This window comes from Balaenoptera borealis (assembly GCF_965194805.1).
Source record: "Balaenoptera borealis genome assembly, chromosome: 1".
Lineage (NCBI taxonomy): Eukaryota > Metazoa > Chordata > Mammalia > Artiodactyla > Balaenopteridae > Balaenoptera > Balaenoptera borealis.
In genome coordinates, this window is record NC_138860.1 from 115,629,993 (window position 1) to 115,652,053 (window position 22,061).

Genomic DNA, 22,061 nt, shown 5'->3' on the forward strand with positions numbered 1-22,061 from the left:
AAACTTAAAATGCCAAGGCAATTCATCTTGTGAGGAACTCAGAGAGTAAGCGACATCCATCTTGTTTATCATAGTGTGTCCAGTGTACAGCAGCATGCTGGCATACAGAAAATGCTCCAAAAGTAATAACTGATGGAAAAACCAACCGACCCTGCAGAACATATGTTTATAAGACCAGTTCTTTCTTTTGTCCTAGGTAGAAGAAAGTCCAGCAGTCTTCAGTGATTTCCAGACACCTTTCCATACATGGCAGACTTTGATCGCTTTAGGCAGGACCTTCTGGGAAGGCACTTAGTAAAAAGTGCAACAGGTTCAGGGGTGCATGGAGAACTTTCTTCACAGCCTCATACAGGAGTCAAACCATAGGAGGACACCTCCTGGAATTATCAAGACATTGATGCTGGCTGATTGGATGTTTGGGTAAGGATTATCTCTTGGGACCAGATTGCTATTTACCAGAAGAAAATGAACACTCTTGTCTTACCCTGGGAAGGGTTCATTAGGAAAACACAATACCCAATTATAGCATTTACTCTCTAGTAATTTATTTAATTGTGCACACATAAGTCTCTCACTCCAATAGACCGTAAACTTCTCTTGTGGCAACCTAAAAAATCTGACAGGAAGAAGGGGTCAAATCTTGTCTTGAAGCTGTATTTTCATAATAAGCATGTGTTTTGAGATTACAGGTTTTACATGAATAAAAATAGCATTTTCACTCTTTTCATTAGATTTCACACTTTTTTTCGCTATCATCATCATCATATTACTGGGTGGCTTTGAGGAGGCTGCCAAAGATTATGGTCTGGCCAACTCCTGCTGCCCCCTACATGTAATTTTATTTATTTATTTATTTATTGTTGGCTGTGTTGGGTCTTCGTTGCTGCATGCGGGCTTTCTCTAATTGTGGAGAGCGGGGGCTACTCTTTGTTGCGGTGCGCGGGCTTCTCATCGCGATGGCTTCTCTTGTTGCAGAGCATGGGCTCTAGGCGCCCAGGCTTCAGTAGTTGTGGCTCACGGGCTCTAGAGCATAGGCTCAGTAGTTGTGGTACACTGGCTTAGTTGCTCCGCGGCATGTGGGATCTTCCTGGACAAGGACTCAAACCCGTGTCCCCTGCATTGGCAAGGGGATTCTTAACCACTGTGCCACCAGGGAAGCCCCCCACCAGTCTTTTTCTTGTTGATTTCTTAAATCCCCAATGTTTAGTGTATAGTAAATAATTGTTGCATTGAGCTTAAACACTGAGAGTAAAGAAGTAATTTAAAAAAAAAAAAACATAGTTATACAAGTGTTAATCTTATTCCCCAATACTTGTATTTTGAATGTGTTTCCCATCATCAGTTATTTTTGGCATTCCCAATGTGATCTACAAGAAGCTGCAACAGGATAATCATACTGAATTCAAAAAAATTCATCTTCATGCCGTCTCCAATAGGATGTACTGGAGACCACAGGGGAGAGTAGAGAGGCATATTGTCTTAGAATATTTAAATATTCATTTAAGTGTGTGAACAACAAAGATACCCTACCGGCTGGGTGTACGTCAGACATTTATACCTACTGTCCCAACCCTCCCTCTCCCACCCAAACCGATTGACCCCCCGAAAGCCCCCCAAGACCGGGGAATCTCTAGAGATAAACTGTCATGAAAGCCCCATAATCTTTCCTTCCCCAGGACATGGCATTAGAGAAGTGATCTCAGCTAAAACGATTATCGCTGGGCTACTGCCAACAGAGAATATTGTATTCCCGGCTTAATAATAATAGAAAAAGAAAATGTAAGTTGAATCCAAATGAAATATAATTCTATCTGCTTTTTATCCAAGTGATTTCTGTGGACAGAGAATAGGGGCTCTGCTGAGAGCAAATTAAATGAGTCCTGGGATACATCACAGTGGCTTTTAGGGTGGTGAGGAGGGTGGGCTGGAGAGGGAGGGAAGGTCACACCCCCTCCCCAAAGGCAAGTCTCTGAATATCTGAAAAGAGAGGGAGGTGAGGGTGGATTGAAGCCCTGCCTTACTGATATTCCTCCCCAGAGGAGTGTTCTTCCCTTGGAAAATCACTGCTGTAAGCCATGGGGAGTCACAGAAGATTCTTGAGTAGGCGGGTGGCAGGACCAAAGTAGCATTTGGGAAGCTGAATAAATATTTGTTGAATGAATGAATGATTCAGATTAAGGGCAAGACAGAGACATGAATTTGGCTACTTCTGAATATGGATTTTAATAAAGGATTTAGAAAAAAGGATTAGAAAATAATATCCAATCAATACCATAATTATAGTTTTAGGTTATTTGTAGCTTTCTATCTGCTTATTCTTAGGTTAGTATAACAAAGGTGTTAAAACAGATCTGACTTGTGGATGTGATAAAATGCAGCTCTACTTTTGTTTTTACTGATGACGTTTATTTTGTGTGGCACCCTTTTCCTGTCCTGGATAAACACGATTCACCCATAGGTAATAGACTGTCAGTCCTGTGGTCATTTTAAGTCACAAACACGGCCTAAGACACATTAGAACACACAGCTCTGGGAATAATTAAAACCCTGAATTCTATTTAATGTCAAATCTTGCTTTCCCTGGCCCACATTTGGCTGGCAGCCCACCTTTCCCCTTTATTTCTCTTTTCTTTCTTCTCCTTCCTCATTAGGCATACTCCTAGGGTTGGAACACAGAGAAAGGGAAGATGGGAGCAGGAAAGGATCTTACTTCTGCTGTGTCTGCCGTTCCTTGGCTTTGTGCTGAGTTAGGCTCATGTTTAAAGCTGACATTCTCTTGAGGGCACTTTCGGATTCTCTGGAGATGTGTTTGTTGCTGCCCCTTTTTCAGCTGGCTGCCCCCCCTCTTCTCTGAGGACCCACCCACACACTGCTGAGGTCCCATTGCCCTTCTAGGTGGTGGTCCTTTAGGGGGATCCTAACACAGCCTCAGGATGGCAGACTCTTGATCCTGGGGACTCTGCACTGGGAAAACACTTGTACTACTGCTGGAGGAGGTTGAAGTAATTTCCCAGACAAAGTGGCTAGTTGCCTTGACGCCATCAGCCCCAACACACTTTCTCTCCTACCCTTCATGTTTCCTGGGGCAGAAGCTAGCCCTCAGCTCACTGTGTCTCCCAAACTTCAGACAACACCTGCCAGACTCTCAAAGTGGCCATGGTGAACACCTCCAAGGCTTGACCTCCTTTATTTCCTCAGGGGATGAGAGGTTTTGAGGTTCTTAGGACAAATTTCTCCGAAGAAATCCTTCTCTCTAGAATCTTTCCTCTTGCTTCCCATTCTCCCAAAACCTTTTATACTTCTGAAATGCAAAAGAAGCCCCTGCATAAATATCCTGGATTTTTAAATCAAACCTCAGATTTCTTTTAAGAGTCTTCTTGTGGCAGTCTGTGGCATATATACCTTGGTACCTGAGAGCTATAGCATCAGTCCCTCTGGAGAAATTGAGGTGAGAAGTGTTCTATTTAATATCAAGTTACATTCACTTTAAGTAGGGCATTCTATACAGCAGCTTTAATTCCACTCACGTAATATTCTTGCCCTTTCAAAGTCTGAAGTTGAAAGAACTTCCAAAGTACTCAGACAAACTGGTAAATGATATCTGCAATCTTTTTTCAGTCGTAATTCATTAATTTATTAAACATAAAAATTAAAAGCAGAGTGGGCTGCTACTTTTCACCTAATAGGTTAATAAATATTAAAAAGTACGGTAAAACTTAGTAATGATGTGAAAAAACTTTCACAAACTGTTAGTGGAAGTAAACACTAATGCAAAATTTTGGAAGGTAATTTATTAACATACATCCAAATTTAAAATGCAATCTCTATTGATTGCAACCATTGCCTGACCTTCAGAGACAGCTCTGGGTTGTGTAGAAGATTTCACAATTTGAGGGGCACTCTTTAAGAAAGAGAATGCAAAATTAGGAATACAAAATTGGATACGAAAGCAAATATTTACTTAGAATGAGAACAAAATTTACAACAAATTACAAATTTTAAAATGCTGACTGATACCAGAAACAAAAAAATCCAGAAAAATTACATGATGCTTTTGTGAATAAATTACCTTATACACATACTTCTAGAATTTCTTTTGAATTTTGATATGATTCAAGAATTCTGAATAAATATAGAAAATTATCTGAAATTAAGGCATTCACAGGAATAATTAAAATGTGTTAAAACACTTCTACATTGCATTATGCTACTTGATTATATAATCACATTATTTTTATATTACATACATCAATTTGTTTATAAATATGTATAGTGATTTTGTCTCTGGGTTGTCTCTTTAAGTTCTTATGCTCCATCGATGGATAATTTTTCATCTCTTTTTGTCTAAAACTGCTGATTCTCTTCAGGATGTGATATGATCCAATATGTTGGATGTATAAAATATGTAACCAAACAAATAGACATGGTCACCATGGTATTCGCACTGGTTTGTACCCTACAAACCCGGGAATTCTGATAACTTCTATTTTATAAGATTTACACCAAAAAAGAAAAAATATATTGTGGGTTTATAATTGCATACATTGCTTATCAGGTATATTCATGGCAGGACAGAACTTTTGTCTAGGCATCTGTGAGAATCAAATACTCTGCTTATAACTGTACATATCTGAAGATTGGCAGAACTTTCTCAGACTAGCTTCTGCTTCACACTTTTGAAAACTCGTTTCTCCTTCAATACCCACATACTTCCAATGCCTGGTGAATAGATCACATGCATGTCCCAGTATAGCCTCTGGCATTGCCAAAGTAGGCAGTGGGAATATTGCCTGAAGCCATCCCTGCACCAGAATAGCTAGCGCTAACTTAACTAGATGTGAAAGTGAACCCCATAAATATAACCTTCTTAACATAAACCCTATGTGTCTTCAACTCAGCTTTGCCTTAGCTGAATCCGAAGCAGCCCGTGGTCTCTCTAACACCAACCTACAGAAGAGCGAGTGTAACAGAGGGTAAGTTGGAGAGGAAAGAGACTGAGGTCCTAAATGACTGTGGCTAAAATAACTTTCACATTTTACAAAAGCATGTGATCATGTGAACACATTGCTTGGATCCCAAACAGGGCCTAGAAAGGGGCCTGAGCACATGAGGGGCCTAGATGTCATTAACTTCAAGGTCAATCTGCCTTGCCAACCAGGAAGGAGCCCTTTTTGGATGAGCCTTCTATTCACAGCAGACTTAAATTTTACAAGGTTGGTGCACCAGGGTGTTTGTCGGCAAAGGCAGGTTAGTTATGTTTACAGTTGGCTAACCTCCGACAAGAGTCAGCAATTGAGTAGAATTTTCCTAAGTCTTTATTTCCTAGCCTCAAGGGCTGAGGAAAGTTACTGACCTCATTATGGTGATCATATACCATTGAAAGGTGTTTGACTTAGAAAATGAAGGTATTGATATTTTGGTAAACTAGCAAGAAGGAGGCTCATGGAAGGACCATGAAAGGGGTGGGTTGTGCTCAGACATTGGGAAAATTAAAGAGAGCGTGGGAAGATGCCTTAATAATCAGTTTAAGGACTCTCTTTTGTACCCTTTATAAGGGAATAGTCAGGAATGATTTCAGCTGGAAGTAACAGAATACTCAACTAAACGGCGGCTTAAATAATCAAGATGCTTAATTAACTCTTAGAATAAAACATCTGAAGATAGGTGACCTTATAATTCTGCTATTTTGGGACTCTGGGTCCTTGTCTCTGTGATTCTCATGGTCAAAATATGGTTGTCACAGCTCCATGAATCCTTCATCCAAAGGCAGAAAACAGGGGACAGTGAGAGAGAGTGTGTGCCTTTCTCCTTTTAGCAAGGAAGAAAAATCTTTCTAAACAGTTTCCCATCAGAATTCCTCTTTAGGTCTCATTGGCCAAAACTGGGCACGTGGGCACCTCTAGGAGAAGAGGGAATTGGGAAAGTGGGTGTCTGGCAAACGGTCATGGGAGTTCCATGTTTGGCTTAGTCATGCTTCATCTTTCTGGGCTGAACATATGGTTTCCCTGAACAAAAATATGGATTCTATTAGGAAGAAAATGGGAATTTCTACTTGGAGAAAACTAATGTTACATGCAGTTGGAACTTTTGTGCTGAATATCATAAAACTATCCTTTGCTTAATAATTATCAAACTAACATGAATTGAGAACATAACATGAATACAAACTATCAGTTATTTAGTCAATACTCTGTGCCAGGAATGGGCGCTAGCTGTTAGATATATGTTATCTGCAACTAGCCCAGCCCTGCAAGATGAATATTTTTATTATTATTTGCAGAGAGATTAGGTTACCTCCCCATTGGGGAAATAAGTAGCTCTATTTGACCTCTATCATTAAAGTCCTTGCCTTTCTTGAACTTCAAACGAATTAAATCATATAAAATGTTCTCTTTTGTTTCTGACTTCTCCTGCTCAATATTAGGCCTGCAATTCATTCATGTTGGAAAGGGTATCAGTAATTCCTTTTTTTTATTACTGTGTATTATTCCATTATTTGAAAATATCACAATTTATTTACCCATTGTACTGTAGATAGATATTTGGGTTGTTTCTAGTTTGGAGATATTCTGAATAAAGTTGCTATTAACGTTCTTAATGTGTGTCTTCTGGTAGATAGAAGCCCTCCTTTCTGTTGGGATTTATATCCAGGAGTAGCACAGGGTATTTTTAGCTTTAGTAGATACTCTTTAAATCTTTAAAAGATTTCCAAAGTGGTTGTACCAGGTTACACTCCCACAGCAATCGATGAGACAACCATCTGCCAGTGTTTGTTTGTTTGGTTTTGTTATGTAGAAGGTGGTAAGAAGAAAAGTTGGGCAAGATAAAGGGGATTGTTAGCACCGGGGGAAGTGCGGCAGTTTGAAATTTTAAATACAGTGGTTAGGATAAGCTTTCTTTTTTCTTTTTCTTTTCTTTTTGAGGAGGTGATGTTCGAGAAAAGTCACAAAGGAGGTAAGGGAGTGATCAATGCAGGCATATGGAAAATGTCCTGGACAGAGAGGGAAGAGCAAGTGCAAGGGCTGTAAACAAATGCCCGGTGCATTCAAGTCAAAGCAACAGGTCTATGTGGAAGAAGCCAAGTGAGTGAGGGGGAAAGCAGTAGAAGATAATATAAGCGAGGCGGATAGAGCCAGAGCCGGCAGGGTCTTGTAGGAATAGGGAGGACTTTGGCTTTTACTCTGAGTGAAATGGGGAGTCACAACAGGGTTTTGAGCAGATGAATGACATAACTGACTTACATTTTCAAGAGATTGTTCTGACTGCTGGGTTGAGAATAGACTGTAGGGTGGGAGCAGTAAGCTGTTGCAGGAGGTGACAGTGGCCTGGACCAGATGGTGACAAAGACATGTCAAAACTGGTCAGATTCTGGATATACTTTGAAGGTAGAGCCGTTGTTATTCTCGGCATCACCAGCTTTAGTACTAGCAATGCTATGATAATAATAATAATCATTTTCAGCCTCTTACTATGTCTCTACTCTCTGTTTTATTATCCTCATAAACTAAAGCTCGAAGACATTAAGCAACATCCCTAAGAACACACATTTCATAAGAGATAGCCCAGGGGTTCAGTCTGAGCTCTAGCAGATTTCAAAGCTCTTAAAACTGCTTTATCACCTGTTTCTGGTTTCCTTTCTGCCTAGCCCACTCAGTGCCTTATACATAATAGGTGATCAGTATCTTTATATTGAATTAATCAATGACACCATTCACTTTTTCCTGTACTTGCTGAGATTAAACTATATGTTTGCTTCTGAGGTTTTTAAAAAAATGTTGTTTTACTTTATATTTATGTACAGTAAATTTCACATGTTTTGGTATATAGTTCTATGAGTTATCACACATGCATAGATTTGTATAACCACTACCACAATCAGGATATTTCCATCACCCCTCCCCGTAAATTCTCTTATGCTGCATCTTAGTCAGACCCTACCCTCACCCCTAATTCCTGGCAAACACTGATCTCTTCTTTGTCTTTATAGACTATAAACATTAGGGCACAGGTTTTTGTATGAGTGTTAGTGTGCATTTTGCATTTTTCTAGGGTAAAAACCTAGGCTGGGTTTGTTGGTTCATATGCTTATTGTTTGTTTAACTTTATAAGAAACCGCCAAACTGTTTTCTAAAGTGGCTGTACCAGCATTTTAGTTGTGAATAAACACGGCATAAGCATACTTTAAAAAATTTACCCCCTGCCCTTCTGGACCCAGATATCTTTCCATTTGGAGACTGTGTTATTGTGCTGTAACTTAAATATAAATAACAAAACTTGCTTGCAGGATTTTGTGGCCAACAAGGAATTCCTTATGAAATAGGCCTAAGCTTTGCTTTTCTTTCAGGGATGTTGTAGAAGTTAGACAATCATCATGAGATGATGAACGGAAAATTGCCTCAAGATATAAGAACACACATTAATATTCTTATTAAAGATGCCATCACTTATTAATTAAATGAAAGCAGTGTTTACTAAGTAGCTAATATAGTGAAGGTATTTTGTTAGAAATGGTCTATGGAGAATATAAGTATAAAACAGAGGTCTTATCCTCATGGCATTTATACTCTGCTTAAGGAGACAAGTATAATGTAAAAGAATTTTAAATAACTGATTCCAGTAACACAAGAGTATGCATTACAAGGATTTATTTAACTTTTCAAAATGGTTGTACAGACAATAAAAATATCATACTTATCTATTAAACATCCATATGTATATTTATTTATATGGTGAACTGTCGCAAAGTATATAAGTTTCCTCTTACAATACATATTGTGTGAGGTTGACAGGTCCAAGATTATTATATCCGTACCTAAGCAGGTGAGGAGATTTGAGCTGGGTTTGGGAGAACAGTGGAGTCTTGGTATTAGAAAGGAGGGAGAGGACATTCCAGACAAATCAAATGTCAAGAGCCAAAGTGCAGAGTTAAAAAGTGCAAGGCATGTGCGGGACCCGTGAATGAACCAGTTGGCTTGTTAACAGGTGAGTGATAACTGAACACTCACTATGTGCCGAGCACTAGGCTAAATCTGATACATGGGCTGTCTCACTAAAATATCTCCTCAACAGCTTCGTAAAGAAACAAAGAATTTAGAACCTTCCATACAGTTACAAAGCTAATAAGTTGTAGCCTTGGGGCTCTAACCCAGATAGTCTGATTCTAATCCTTCACCTGGACATTATGCTGTAGCTTAAGCCTAGAAAGGAAAGTCGAGGCCAGATTATGGAGGGCTGAGATGTTGGAGCTTTATACCCGGAGGACGTGTGATTCTCCATCTTTTCGCCACTTCTCCGTGTTTGAGGGACAGGACACCTGGAGGAACTGCTCCTCAGTAAGTGGCTCAGCACGAGCACGGTTTGGGGGAAGAGCATCCACATCGCCAGCCTCCGTGTGGACATGCCACTCACTTGTCCTGAGATGGTGAGATGCCTCTCCAGGAAGGGCATCTCCCTTTTGAGGATCAGCGCTTTAGACAGTGGGGAGGCGAGGAAGGCTCTTAAACACAGAACATAGAAGGTAACAGTGAACGTCTGGAAAAAGAATTTGGCAGCAAGGTGTGTAAAGAATTAAGACACAAGCGACGGAGGCAGAGAATCCAGGGAAGAGACTACTGCCGCATAACTCAGCCTGGGTGATGAGGCCACAGCTAGGCTGGAGGCACGGGAGAGCTGCTGGGAAGGGCAGGCTGATAGGACTTGGTGCCCAGGGGGATTTGAGGGCGATGGAGAGGGAGGAGGTAGGCTCTAAACATTTTATTACTGTGCTTCCTTCCTGCGTCTTCCAGGAGAGCTGACTAGCCTCGGCACAGAGTCCCTGGGCCCTCAAAGACTATTGCCACATCGGCCATGGCCACTAGAGGGCTTCCCGGCCTTGTCTGCTTGCACCCAGGGAGGGCAGCTCTGCTGTTGAAAATCCAAGCTAGGCTGGCCCTGGAACGCTTCGGGGGAGCTGGGGTTTAGAACATTTGATCTCCATTGACACAGAAACTTGGAAGGTCTCCCACTCGATTGACAATGGCTGGAAACTGGGCCTAAGATGTAGAGATGAATTACAGAGCACAGGCTCTTCGGGACCGGGAGGCGGGGAGGAGGAAACAGCTGCCTACAAAACCCCGGCTTGGCAGCAGCCCTTGGCTTGTCCTGGCCCCAGGGGCCTGAGGCTCCAGAGATTCTGAATCCCTGCTTGCCGTGGTCTCTCAACTGGGCCAGGACTTGTTATGTCCCAGGTTTGAAGTGTGTGTGAGTGTGTGGACGCATATGCATGAGTGTGTGTATATAAGTGAGTACGTGTGTGCATGTGTGTACACATGTGGGTGCAGATATGTGAGAGTGGGTGCCTGTGAGCGTGCTTGCGTGTGTGCCTGCCCTGCAGGCGGAATGTTAATGTTTGTTGCTTGGCTTCAGCCCAAAAGAGAAACAAATAATGAGGTGAATGGACGTGAGCTCCAGTCTGGGCTTCAGCACTAATAAGCTGCTATCAATTTTGACAAAGAGGGCAGACAGTAGTCACAAATGAGCAAAGGATGGAAAACCCAGGGGCCAGGGTTGTACAGGGGGCTGGGAGGCCACTTAGCAGTCTCCTTGGGCAGGCAAGGCCATCTCAGAAGGCCAGGTGCCTGGGTCAGGCGGGTGGATCCTTCCTGCCCTTAGGTGCAGATAAGTGCGTGACCCCAGCATCTCTTCAGGCTGGTCTTGATCTTACTAAGCGCCACTTCACTTTTTGATGGGCTGACAGTTACCCACCTCACCCTCCCCTGGGCGGTTTTCTCCTTCTCTTTGTCAAGCTGGCCCCTGTCCACACTTCCCAGAGATGTGGTCACAGCCCTCTTACTCACCAGCTGCTCAGATGGCCCTGGCTTTGACCTGTGTCTGCACCTAGTCAATGTTGTTTTGTCCTTAGGCTCCCTGTGGAGGGTTGGAAGCAGAATGGTAAAGGCAGAAGCACAGACTATTTAGTCGATTGCTGAGAAGGAGCTGCTCCTTAATTTCTAGACCTGCATATGTGCTTATGTGCAAGTGGGTGGGAAAAACCGTGGTAGAAGTTGACGTCAGACCCCCACCCCACAGGCAAGTCTCCACTCATCAGCAATAGCTGGGGGCCCTGTCCGTGGGTTTCCCACAGGCCCAACTCCCATGGGCTTCAAAGACACGGGTTCAGCTGGGGGATGAGTGTCCCCCAAGTTGCCAAAGTGCCTGCCCTGCCTTCAGAGAAAGAGGTCTCTCCTGGGCCCTCACAACCCCTTGTGAACATGTCTCAGGGGACACCAGGCCCCTTGAGCAGGACTATGAGAAATTTTTCCAAATCTCTCCATACACAGCAAGTTCTCCTCACACTTGTACACTTGAGTGTGTGTGTGGTGGTGGGGAAGGGGTGACTGGGAGGGTATACATCACCACTTCATTCGCACCCTAATAAATCTAGAGAGTGCTCGCTTCTTCTTAGAAATTATTCATAACACCTCCTGTTTGTTATTTGTCTTCAAATATTCCCTGTTCTTTGTTTGGCCTCTTCAGGGCACAAGTGACCCAGTCCCAGTCGGTTTTCTTTCTAATGTGGTTCTTCCTTTATAGTTTGCTAGAATGAACAGCAGTGGGAATTCTCAAATTATAGTAAGAAAAAAAAAAATCTCCTGAAGAGATTGTTTTAAATGCAGATTTCTCAAGCCCTGTCCAAATCTATAGAATCAGGCTCAGGAATTTGCATTTGACCAAGCTGTCCCCTGTCACTCCCCACCCCAAGATCCAAAGTCAGGTGGTCCACAGAACATATGCTGTAAAATATGGTGCTGGGGCTTCCCTGGTGGTGCAGTGGTTAAGAATCCGCCTGCCAATGCAGGGAACACAGGTTCGAGCCCTGGTCCGGGAAGATCCCACATGCTGTGGAGCAACTAAGCCCATGCGCCACAACTACTGAGCCTGCACTCTAGAGCCCGTGAGCCACAACTACTGAGCCTGTGAGCCACAACTACTGAGCCCACCTGCCACAGCTACTGAAGCCCGTGCGCCTAGAGCCCGTGCTCCACAAGAAGAGAAGCCACCGCAGTGAGAAGCCCGCACACCGCAATGAAGAGTAGCCCCTGCTCACCGCAACTAGGGAAAGCCTGCGCGCAGCAGTGAAGACCCAACGCAGCCAAAAATAAATAAATTAATTAATTAATTAAAACAAAACAAAACAACAACAACAAAAAAACATGGTGCTGAAGGATGCACCTTTTTTTTTTTAATGTTGAGTTTTGAGAGTTCTATATATATTCTAGACCCAAAGCCTTTGTCAGATATGTTTTTTCCCAGGCCGTAATTTGTCTTTTCATTCTTTTTACAGGATCTTTCACAGAGCAAAAGTTTAAAATTTTTATTAAGTCCAATTTATACATTTTTCCTATTATGGATCATGCTTTGGTGTCAAGTCCAAAAATTCTGCCTAGTCCTAGGTCAAGAAGATATTCTCCTGTGTTCTTTTCTAGAAGTTTTATAGTTTTGTGTTTATATTTAAGACCATGATCCATTTTGAGTTAATTTTGTATAAGGTGTGAGGTTTAAGCCCAATCGCTCCTGCACCACTTCCTGAAAAGGCTATTTCTCCTCCAATGGATTGCTTTTACTCCTTTGTCAAAAATTAATGGGGGATATTTGTGTGGATCTATATCTGGATTCTCTATTCTGTTCCACTGATGTATGTGCCTCTTCCCTCCACTAGCAATACATTGTCTCAATACTGCAGTTATATATTAGACCCTAACATTGAGAAGAGTGATTCTCCCACTTTATTCTTGTTTTTCAAAATTGCTTTGGCTATTCTAGGGCCTTTCTCTTTTTCTTTCCTATATAAATTTTAGAAGAAATTCATCTAGGCCTATAAGGAAACTTGCTGAGATTTAGATAGGAATTGCATTAATATGGATCAGTTTTAAAATAGGACTATTTTTTTTTTCTTGCAGCAGAAGATTTTTAAAAAGCAGCTCTAAAGTCTTACCTGGTTAAAGTTATATTTTTACTTCCAGGCAATACAATCTATTTTTTGGTTACAGAGAAGAAACTCTATGTGGAAAAGTTGGGGGGCTGTAGTTGGTATAAGATTTGCTAGTAAACGGTGTTCCATCCTAGAATCCTGGAACCTAAGCAGACTAGTAAGGGTTCAGAATGAGCTTCCCCGAAATGTGTCACTTTTATGTGAGAATTATTTTGAGCTAAAGGCAATTGAGACCCTGGTAGTTCAAGAGAAACTACTACCCCTCCCTTAGCTATCTAGAAGAATTTAAATTGGGGATGTTCGCCAGAAAAGAGTCATTACCAGAGATAAATTCTATTGACATGGCGCCGTCTGTATGGCAGAGCAAATATCTAATTACCAAACATCTGCTCTTCTTCTTATTGTCCTGTGAATGACCTTCCTGTCCTTGGAAGCACCAGGCCCCTATCCCATTCCTTAGCTCAGGATGGCATGCATGCCTCATTTTATCTTTCTGTCTTTGAACCTCTTAAAGTACGTGAGGTCTCTGACCCTGCCATGTATGTGAGGTTCCCATACATATGAAATTAAGTTTTTCTCTTGTTAATCTGTCTCATGTCACTTTAATTCTTAGGCCAGCCAGAAGAACCTAGAAGGGTAGAGGGAAGATTTCTTCCTCTTCAACAGACTCAATGCTTTCAATTGGCTTCTTCAGGGCCCATTGTAGCTTAATTCATACATTGTCTTAGGAAAACAGAATAGAGATGTCTGAAGAGAAGTGGGTTATACTTCTTGAGTCTGTGAGAACCAAGCGTTTCCTTCAGCAAAATTGATCCTCCTCTCTACTCTGCCAGAGAAGGAAGATTGAGTGGACTTGAGGGATTATTGGAAATAAGCCTCCCACCAGCACCATCAGGAACTGTTCTGAGGGCAGGGGAAGAAGTCGTGGAGGTGCACTAAAGGGAAGTTTTGTTGAAGGCCTTCCAACCTCCCCTCACTGCTCTTGTCTCCTCTTGTGTTTTCTTCATGCTTCTTATCCATGAGGGGACCAGCTCTCAGCATCAGATCCTCCTGTCTTTACACCCTTTTCTTCAGTGTTACCACATCCTCCTAGTCACAACTTTAGTCCTCCAATCCGTTGTCTTATTTTTAGTCAGTGACCCAGATACTTGGCATGTTAACCTTCATTTTAGTTAACACCAGATGAAGCGATCTCGGTTCCCCGTCTGTCCTCATCCAAAAGTTGGCCCCAGACTAGTTCAACAAAATCTCTGAATTCTTCCTGGGCTGGGCTAAGCAATGTGTGCTCCTTTAGTGAAATGATTTATACTGGCTCTGTGATGGGCACCACATCACACAGCTGCAAGCATTGCTAGGGAAGCCTTTGATAAGAATGACTACTTATTCAAAATTGGCCCTCAGATTGTGGGAATGACTACGGATGACAGTTTTGGGGCATCCCCAGATGCCTTAAGGGGTTCTTTAACTCTGAATTTTATAGAGGCAATCAAAAGATTTGTTGACAATGACTAACCTTACATGTGGAATGAGAACTGTATCCAGTTAACTAAACAGTTAATTATATCAGTTAATATTTAAATGTGGTGTCAACACAATAAGCTTCAAGTGGCATGAGGTACGTTGTAACTTAAAATGCCTCTATCTTAGGGAATTAATGACAGCCTTAGATCTGGCTAAAGAAATGACTTTATCCGAGCTCAAAGACCTCTTTCCCCACTCCCTCCCCCATTATCCTTATTCGATATTGCTTACCCATCCTCTCATATGTCCTCTGCCATGTTCCATTGGAATGGGTCTTTTTGGATGCAAACTGTAGCTGATGTGGTCATTGGGTCCATTGTCCCCCGAGAGCTCACTCATGGTGACAGGCATGTCCAGGGCCTGAGGGCTGGAACCCAAGGGAGACAAGGGTGGAGTGTTGCTGAGCTAACCAAGCAGCTGTGTCCTCTCTATTTTCTCTCCTTGGACCATGAGAGCACACAGCTGCCTTGCTTGGGATTACAAGCTTGTGGGGCAGCACCTGGGGCTATGGAAACAATAACACCCATGGGACTAAGCCATCACTTCTCTTCTTTGCTACGTTCATTTCCATCACCAGAGCAAAAACCACAGTCATCCTCTTCTCCCACCATTTCTGCCCAATCAGTCACCTCATCCTAGGCTCACCACACTCTCTCTCCTCACTTGCCCGAGGAAGAGGGGGTCTCTGTTAGGATGCACAGAGGGTCCTGAGTTTCTAGTGACACTACTGTGTCCTTCCTCGCCCCAAGCTCCTTCTGCTGATTGCAGAGAGTTCTTAGTTTGCAGGGGTTGCTTCTTTCAGTTCTGCTCTCTGCAGAAACTGGCCCAGCTGCTATTTGGGGGATGGTATCTCCCGCTGAGGTCTGCATGGACTCTGTCCCTGTAGGCTACAGGGATGAGAATGGTTTTTAAGTCCTTGGCTTTTTGGTAGGAAGTGAGACGCTTTCAGATTGAGTATAAGCTAAAACAGGTTTTCCCCTCTGAACTGAGATCCTTGATACTTCCTGTGTTGCAATAACAAACAGCCCTCCTAGCTGCTGCCGGATATGGACTTGACTGTTTAACCCCTTCAGGCTCACTACGCAGGTGGGGCTCGGAGAGTGGGAGCTGGGGTGCTACCCTTTCAAGTAGGCTCCATCTACAGGGCACTTCCTATAACTCCCTTCCTGCTTTTGTAATCTTGGCAGGACAGAGCTGCCACCATTCCTCTTTGCAAAGCACTGTCTCTGCTCAGCACCTCCTGTGCCCTCTCTAATTTCCCTCTTCCTTATAAAATCCAGCTGCCTGTTGAGGCCTCTCTCCCTGTATTTACAGCCGTCTGATCAGCTGGTAATTTACTTTCCGTCAGTGCCAGATTGCGTTTCTCAGCTTTGTATCTCTTTCATTTAGTGAGGAACTTATTGCCTTTCCTTTTTACCATTCATTTTACATATTAGCTGCCATGTTGTGCTGATTAATAGTCCCTTAAGTATGAAGGTATAACCTGCCAGTTCAAGGGCACATTTGTCCAAAGCTAGGCCAGACTTACATCACAGGCAGGTTCAAATGCCTGGGAATGGAGTAGAGTCTTTCCTGCCCAGTCTTATGGCTAATGTCTTAAATCTTTCAGTTATCAGTGTCAAATTTAGATTTCTAGAAGCTTTCTATTATTTAATTCCAGCCAGGAATCATTTTCCTTGCAGGCTGCCTGTCAGGACCATCCTGAATCCTTAGAGGTGGTGGAAGGGCGGTGGAGCTGTGTCAAGGTGTTCTGTCCCTAAGACTTGAGCTATACCTGCTTATAGAGGCTGCCTGATACAGTCTGAAAAACTGTAGGCCAATAGCAAGGAGATTATTTTTGTGGCTCGTGAAGCTGGCTGAGTCAAGCAGAAGAGAAACTGGGGCGCTGAAGAGAGCAGGTGAGGGCAGATAGTCACACTGAGTGAAGGACGGGTGGGCTGAGGGGCAACTGAGTCTCATCCACCCAGACTTTCCCCTTAAGCGCCCCTTGGGATGCTTCACTGGACAGGGGATGTGTCCTTAAATGACTGACATTAGTAATCTGTTGGTCTTTCTGCTTTTCTGAGAAAGACTCTCCTAGTGGGACAGGATCCGGGCTAGAGCCCTTGACCCCTGCCCACCCTTAACACTCCCTCCCTTTGTTTGACTCATCCCCAAGGGTATTCTAGGACTTCTCTAGAAGAGGGGCTTACTGGTGACCATCTGCTTGAAGCAGGTAGGTAGGGTGATGGATGATAGGGAACCTGTTTCAAAGCTGCCCGGCATGGTGGGCAAACTGCTTATCCTTGTGAGAAAGGGTGGGAGAAAAGGGTAGCTCTGGAGGCAGACTGCTCGAGTTCAAGTCCCAGGGGCGCCACTTAGCTTTGTGATCCTGGACAAGGGTCGTAACCTTTATGTGCCTCAGTTTCCCCCCATATGAACCAAGGGTAATAATTTGGGAGAGTTATTTGGGAGATCTGTCACTGGACTAGGGCCTGGAGTGGGGAAGGACTGGCAAGGGTGTGAGGGAAGAGCAGGCCCCCACCTAGATCTGTTCAGGGAAGGGGCACCTGGGGACACCAGGCAGCACAGGAGCCCACTGGGGGCCCTGGATCCTGGCTGAGGTTAGCAGCAGATGTGGGTCTGTCAGTTCTCGGGTGTTGTGCTAAGGCCCTGGGGCCAGGAAGGATACTAAACTACATAAAGTGAGTTAGGCCCTCCCTGCTTCTCATGCCTCAGGATTACCTCTATGGCTTCATGAAAGTCAGATCTGAGGCCCCATCTTGGCGTTACTGAGATGAACATATCTGGAGGTTAAGCTTCAATCTGAAGATCTTTACTGGGATGACCACAGGCTCTGACGGGAGGAGCTAGAGTCAGCAGAACCAGGGGAAATGAGGTGGAGCTCACGTTGGAATCAGCCTGCAAACTCTCACATCTCTGGACTGATTCTGACTGTATTCGTTTGCTAGGGCTGCTGTAACAAATTCCCACCAACTGGGTGACTTAACACTGTAGAAATTTGTTGTCTAATGGTTTTGGAGGCTAGAAGTCTATGATCAAGGTGTGGACAGGCTTGGTTCCTGCTGAGACCTGGGAGGAAGACTCTGTCTCATGCCTCTGTCCTTGATCCTGGTGCTTTGCTCCCAATCTTTGGTGTTCATGGGCTTGTGATATATCGCCCCATCTCTGCTTTCATGTTCACGTAGTGTTCTCTCTGTGGTGTGTATGTCTCTGGGTCCAAATTTCTCCTCTTTATTGGAGATAAAGATGCTATCATTATAGATTATGACCTCCTTTTTTTTTTTTGGCCACACCATGTGGCATGCGGGACCTTAGCTCCCCAACCAGGGGAACCCTTGCCCCCTGCATTGGGAGCATGGAGTCCCAACCACTGGACCTCCAGGGAAGTCCCATATGACCTCATTTTAACTTGATTGTCTCTATAAAGACCTTATTTCCAAAAAAATATTACATTCTCAGGTACTGGGGCTTAGGGCTTCAGCACATCTTTTTTGGGGGAGGGAAAGAATTCAACCCATGAAACTGACCAGGTGGGAACGGGATGGAGGGTAGTAGAAGGTGAATGGGAATCATCTGAGAGCCCAAAGTTGCTCAGGAGGGACATCTTGGCTCCTTCTGACATGCTTTCAAAACTCAAAATAACATTTGAAAATTTTTGAAAAAGAGAAAGAAAAACTCACAGGTATAATCAAGAGATCCAATCTTGAGAGATAAGTAACTTTCAAAAAAAATTCTGATAACACAAGTGGAGGTGATCCTGAAGAAAGGAATGATTGTGTCTGCAAAGAGTGCTCTTTGGTGAGTTCTTATCGTAAAGGGTCATGGGCAGAGGAGCACATAATCGAGAACAAATATAACCCGCAAAAGGAAACTGAGAGTGAAATGCTTCTTACAAAAATACTTAGGGTGATAAAATGGACTTTGTTACACAGGTGTAGAGCAAGGAGAACAAATGAGGCAGAGGTGATGGATGGTAACTAAACTTACTGTGATCGTTTCACTACATATATATATCTCTCCAATTATTGTGTTGTGTACCTTAAACTTATATAATGCTCTATGTCATGTGTATCAGTAAAACTGGAAAAGAAAAGAAAATGTTAATTGAGTAACTTAAAAAATGAGAAAGTGATTTTTGTTTTAAATAAATGAACTTTATCATAAAAAGTACCAAATGTGGGAGAGACACTGCATGGGGCAGAGGATATATGTCAGCAGATGATAATAGGCAGGTGTCTATTTTGTTCTGAATTCTTTAATAGAGAGAATACATCTCAAATTGTAAAGGCAGTTCAAAGATGGGCAAAGAGGAAACATCCAAATATAGATGAGCTGACAGAAAGAAATCACATAGCTGTCTTAAATGAGTTAAAAAATTTACCCTAGACTAGGGGTTGGCAAATTTTTTTCTGTAAAGGTGATATTTTAGGTTTCGTGGGCCATGTGGTCTAGGTTGCAATTACTCACGTCTGCTTTTGTAGGGTGAAAGCAGCCACCGATAATTTGGAAATGAATAGGTGTGGCTGTGTTCTAATGAGATTTTATTTATAAAAACTGGCAGCTAGCCAGATTTGGGCTGGGCTGTAGTTTGTAGATCCCTGCACTGAAGCAATGACAACCCCAGAAAATGAAAAGAATCACTGTAGGTCATCTCTGAGGAAGCTTAAGGAAAGAGGAATCATCCAGAATCTGGAGAAGGGCTGAAAACAAAAAGGGGAGATTATTTTTCTTTTTAATTGAAGTATAGTTGGTTTATAATGTTGTGTTAATTTCTGCTGTACAGAAAAGCGATTCAGTTATATATATATATATATATATATATATACACATATATATGTATACACACACACATACACTCTTTTTAATACTCTTTTCCATTATGGTTTATCACAGGATATTGAATATAGTTCCCTGTGCTATATAGTAGGACCTTGTTGTTTATCTATTCTGTATATAATAGTTTGCATCTGCTCATCCCAAACTCCCAATCCATCCCTCCCCGACCCCCGCTCCCCCTTGGCAACCACATGTCTGTTCTCTATGTCTGTGAGTCTTTTTCTGTTTCATAGGTAGCTTCATTTGTGTCATATTTTAGATTCCACATATATGTGATATCATATGGTATTTATCTTTCTCTTTCTGACTTACTTCACTTAGTATGATAATCTCTAGTCCCATCCATGTTGCTGCAAATGGCATTATTTCTTTTTTATGGCTGAGTAATATTCCATTGTATATATGTACCACATCTTCTTTATCCATTCATCTGTTGATGGACATTTGGGTTATTTCCATGTCTTGGCTATTGTGAATAGCACTTCTGTGAACACAGGGGTGCATGTATCTTTTTGAATTAGAGTGTTGTCTGGATATATGCCCAGGAGTGGGATTGCTGAATCATATGGTAATTCTATTTTTAGTTTTTTTGAGGAACCCCCATACTGTTTTCCATAGTGGCTGCACCAACTTACATTCCCACGACAACAGTGTAGGAGGGTTAAGGGGAGATTTAAAATCTGCAATCCACTTAACGTCACACTTACTTCTGACAAATTATTAGATAATCCTATTCGACAATGTTATTTGAACACCTACTTTGCACTGTTCTAAGTTCTCAGGGATAAACACAACAGGCATGGTTTTTGCCCTCAAGGAATTTTTTTAGTCTCAAAAAGAGAGAAAGTGCTTTTGTAAGAAGTGATTGCCGGGGTATTGAATGTCCTGAAAGGGGAAGAGCAAAGGGCAAATGGTTTAAGTGAGGAGATCTAACTTGGTTTAGGGGGTCAGGGGAGGCCTCCCTGAGAAAACTGATGTTTAAAGTTTGAGGAATTAGCCTGGAAAAGGGGACAAAGTAAGAAAACATTCTAAACATAAGAAGGAGCTTGTGCAAAAGCCCAGCATTGGAAAGAGTCCTCAAGGCAGTGAAGGAAACCAAAAGGGGTACAAGTGGCCAGAGGACCGATGAGAGAGAATGGGCAGAACCAGCCTGAGTGGTGGGCAAGAGCAGGTTCAGGGCTATGGGTTTGGTCATTTCCCTGATACACCAGTCTAGCAACACTGGCAAATGTGGGAATGAAGTGATTATGACAGAACTGTGCTTTTCATCAGCTCGTAGTGGCTCCCAAAATCGTCACCCCCTTTCCAGATGCCCTTGAGCCAGCCTCTTAGCTGTTCTTCCTGCTTGGTCTTAGTTCCCTCCAGTTCGCTCCCCATCAGATACATCTCTAAAATTCAAATCTGATTATATCACAGCCACGCTTAAAAGCCTTCAGTGGATTAACTACCATGGTCCTTGGGACTTTAGTGTACATGGATTTTAATGACATTTAATTTACTCTTTTTAATGTCTTTGGGTGATAAATTCAATTTGTAGCTGGATGTAGAGTCTTTAATGGAATTCATGTAAGCTCCCCCTGTAGTTATGACATCTAGAACTTGTGGCCTACAAGGTCTCTGTGTCAGGGGAATGTAAGAATAAAAGAATCATACTGGCTCTTAAATGACTTGGCCCAGAAGTGACATCACCTTCATTCACAGTTCATTGGCCACAGGAAGTCACATGGCCCCAACCCAATTACAAAAGAGTCTGGGAAAAGCAGGGGAGTACATGGCATATTTGGTGATAGGTTAATATGCCTGATAGGAGAATTAATATTCAAAAATATCTCAACTGGGTAGAAGGATAAATCTAAACTAACAAAAAGATAGTTAGGAGGATTCATATAAAATCTTATACCTAGGTGAAAGGTTGGACTTGATGACCACAAATATACCCTTCTATGTCCAGATTCTATGACTGTCTCATTTATATATGTCACTGTTCACAGGACGGGCAATAACTAGAAAGTTTTTAATGATTCTTTTCCATGGTAATGCTCATCTAAGAATGCCACCATTCAATAAGCCACATGTATGTGTTGATGTTTCTGCTCCTTGATTTTGTCCCTGATCTACCTTCAGCAGAGCATGGGCAGCTCCTGGAGCAGTGGAGATGAACTAATGCTTCTTCATTTACCTTCTTTTGTCTGGTGTCCCATATGACCAAAGGGAGCCCGTGAAGTATACAGCCAGATATAGAGAGGAAGAGGGAAGCAGCATTCATCATGGAACGATGCAATGCTGATGGCCCATGTGGCCAAAACGTGGCTTTGTCCTCTTTGGCCCTCTGAGTGAACCAAGATTCAATGCTGTTTGAGGGCTTGCAGGGAGGAGAATAGGGCCACAGTTGTGTTGACCCCCAAATAATTCAATTCCAGTGGAAAATAGCAGAAGACAAGGACCCTGGCCCACAGATATTCCTCCATGGTGATCTTATTAAAAAAAAAACCCCAAATCTGACCATATCACTCCACCAATACTCTCCAACTGTCCTTTTAATAATATCCAAACTCTAGATCATGGCTTAAATGGTCTGATTCTTGCCCCTCACTCCAACTTCATCTCATATACTTGTTCTAATATTTATTTCTTGAGGGTAGAAACCTTTTCTTGTGCCCTGTTGCATCGACAATGTTGAGAACAGTACTTGGCATATACTTTACTAACTATCTGTTAAATAAATGAATCC

General features: G+C 42.6%; 1 protein-coding gene across 10 annotated transcripts in view; it reads left to right on the plus strand.

The window, feature by feature from the left end:
* Nucleotides 1-22,061, plus strand: part of LOC309626183 (uncharacterized protein) — a gene marked incomplete at its 5' end in the record, with an annotated part of 82,262 nt that overhangs the window by 38,601 nt on the left and 21,600 nt on the right. For 2 of the 10 annotated variants that reach the window (XM_082386747.1, XM_082386749.1), the window contains one exon: nt 197-21,111. The exons of 7 other annotated variants lie outside the window; for them this stretch is intronic. Of the gene's footprint in view, nt 1-196; nt 21,112-22,061 lie in introns of those variants that run through there. One more of the 10 variants, XM_082386750.1, reaches the window with a different exon arrangement.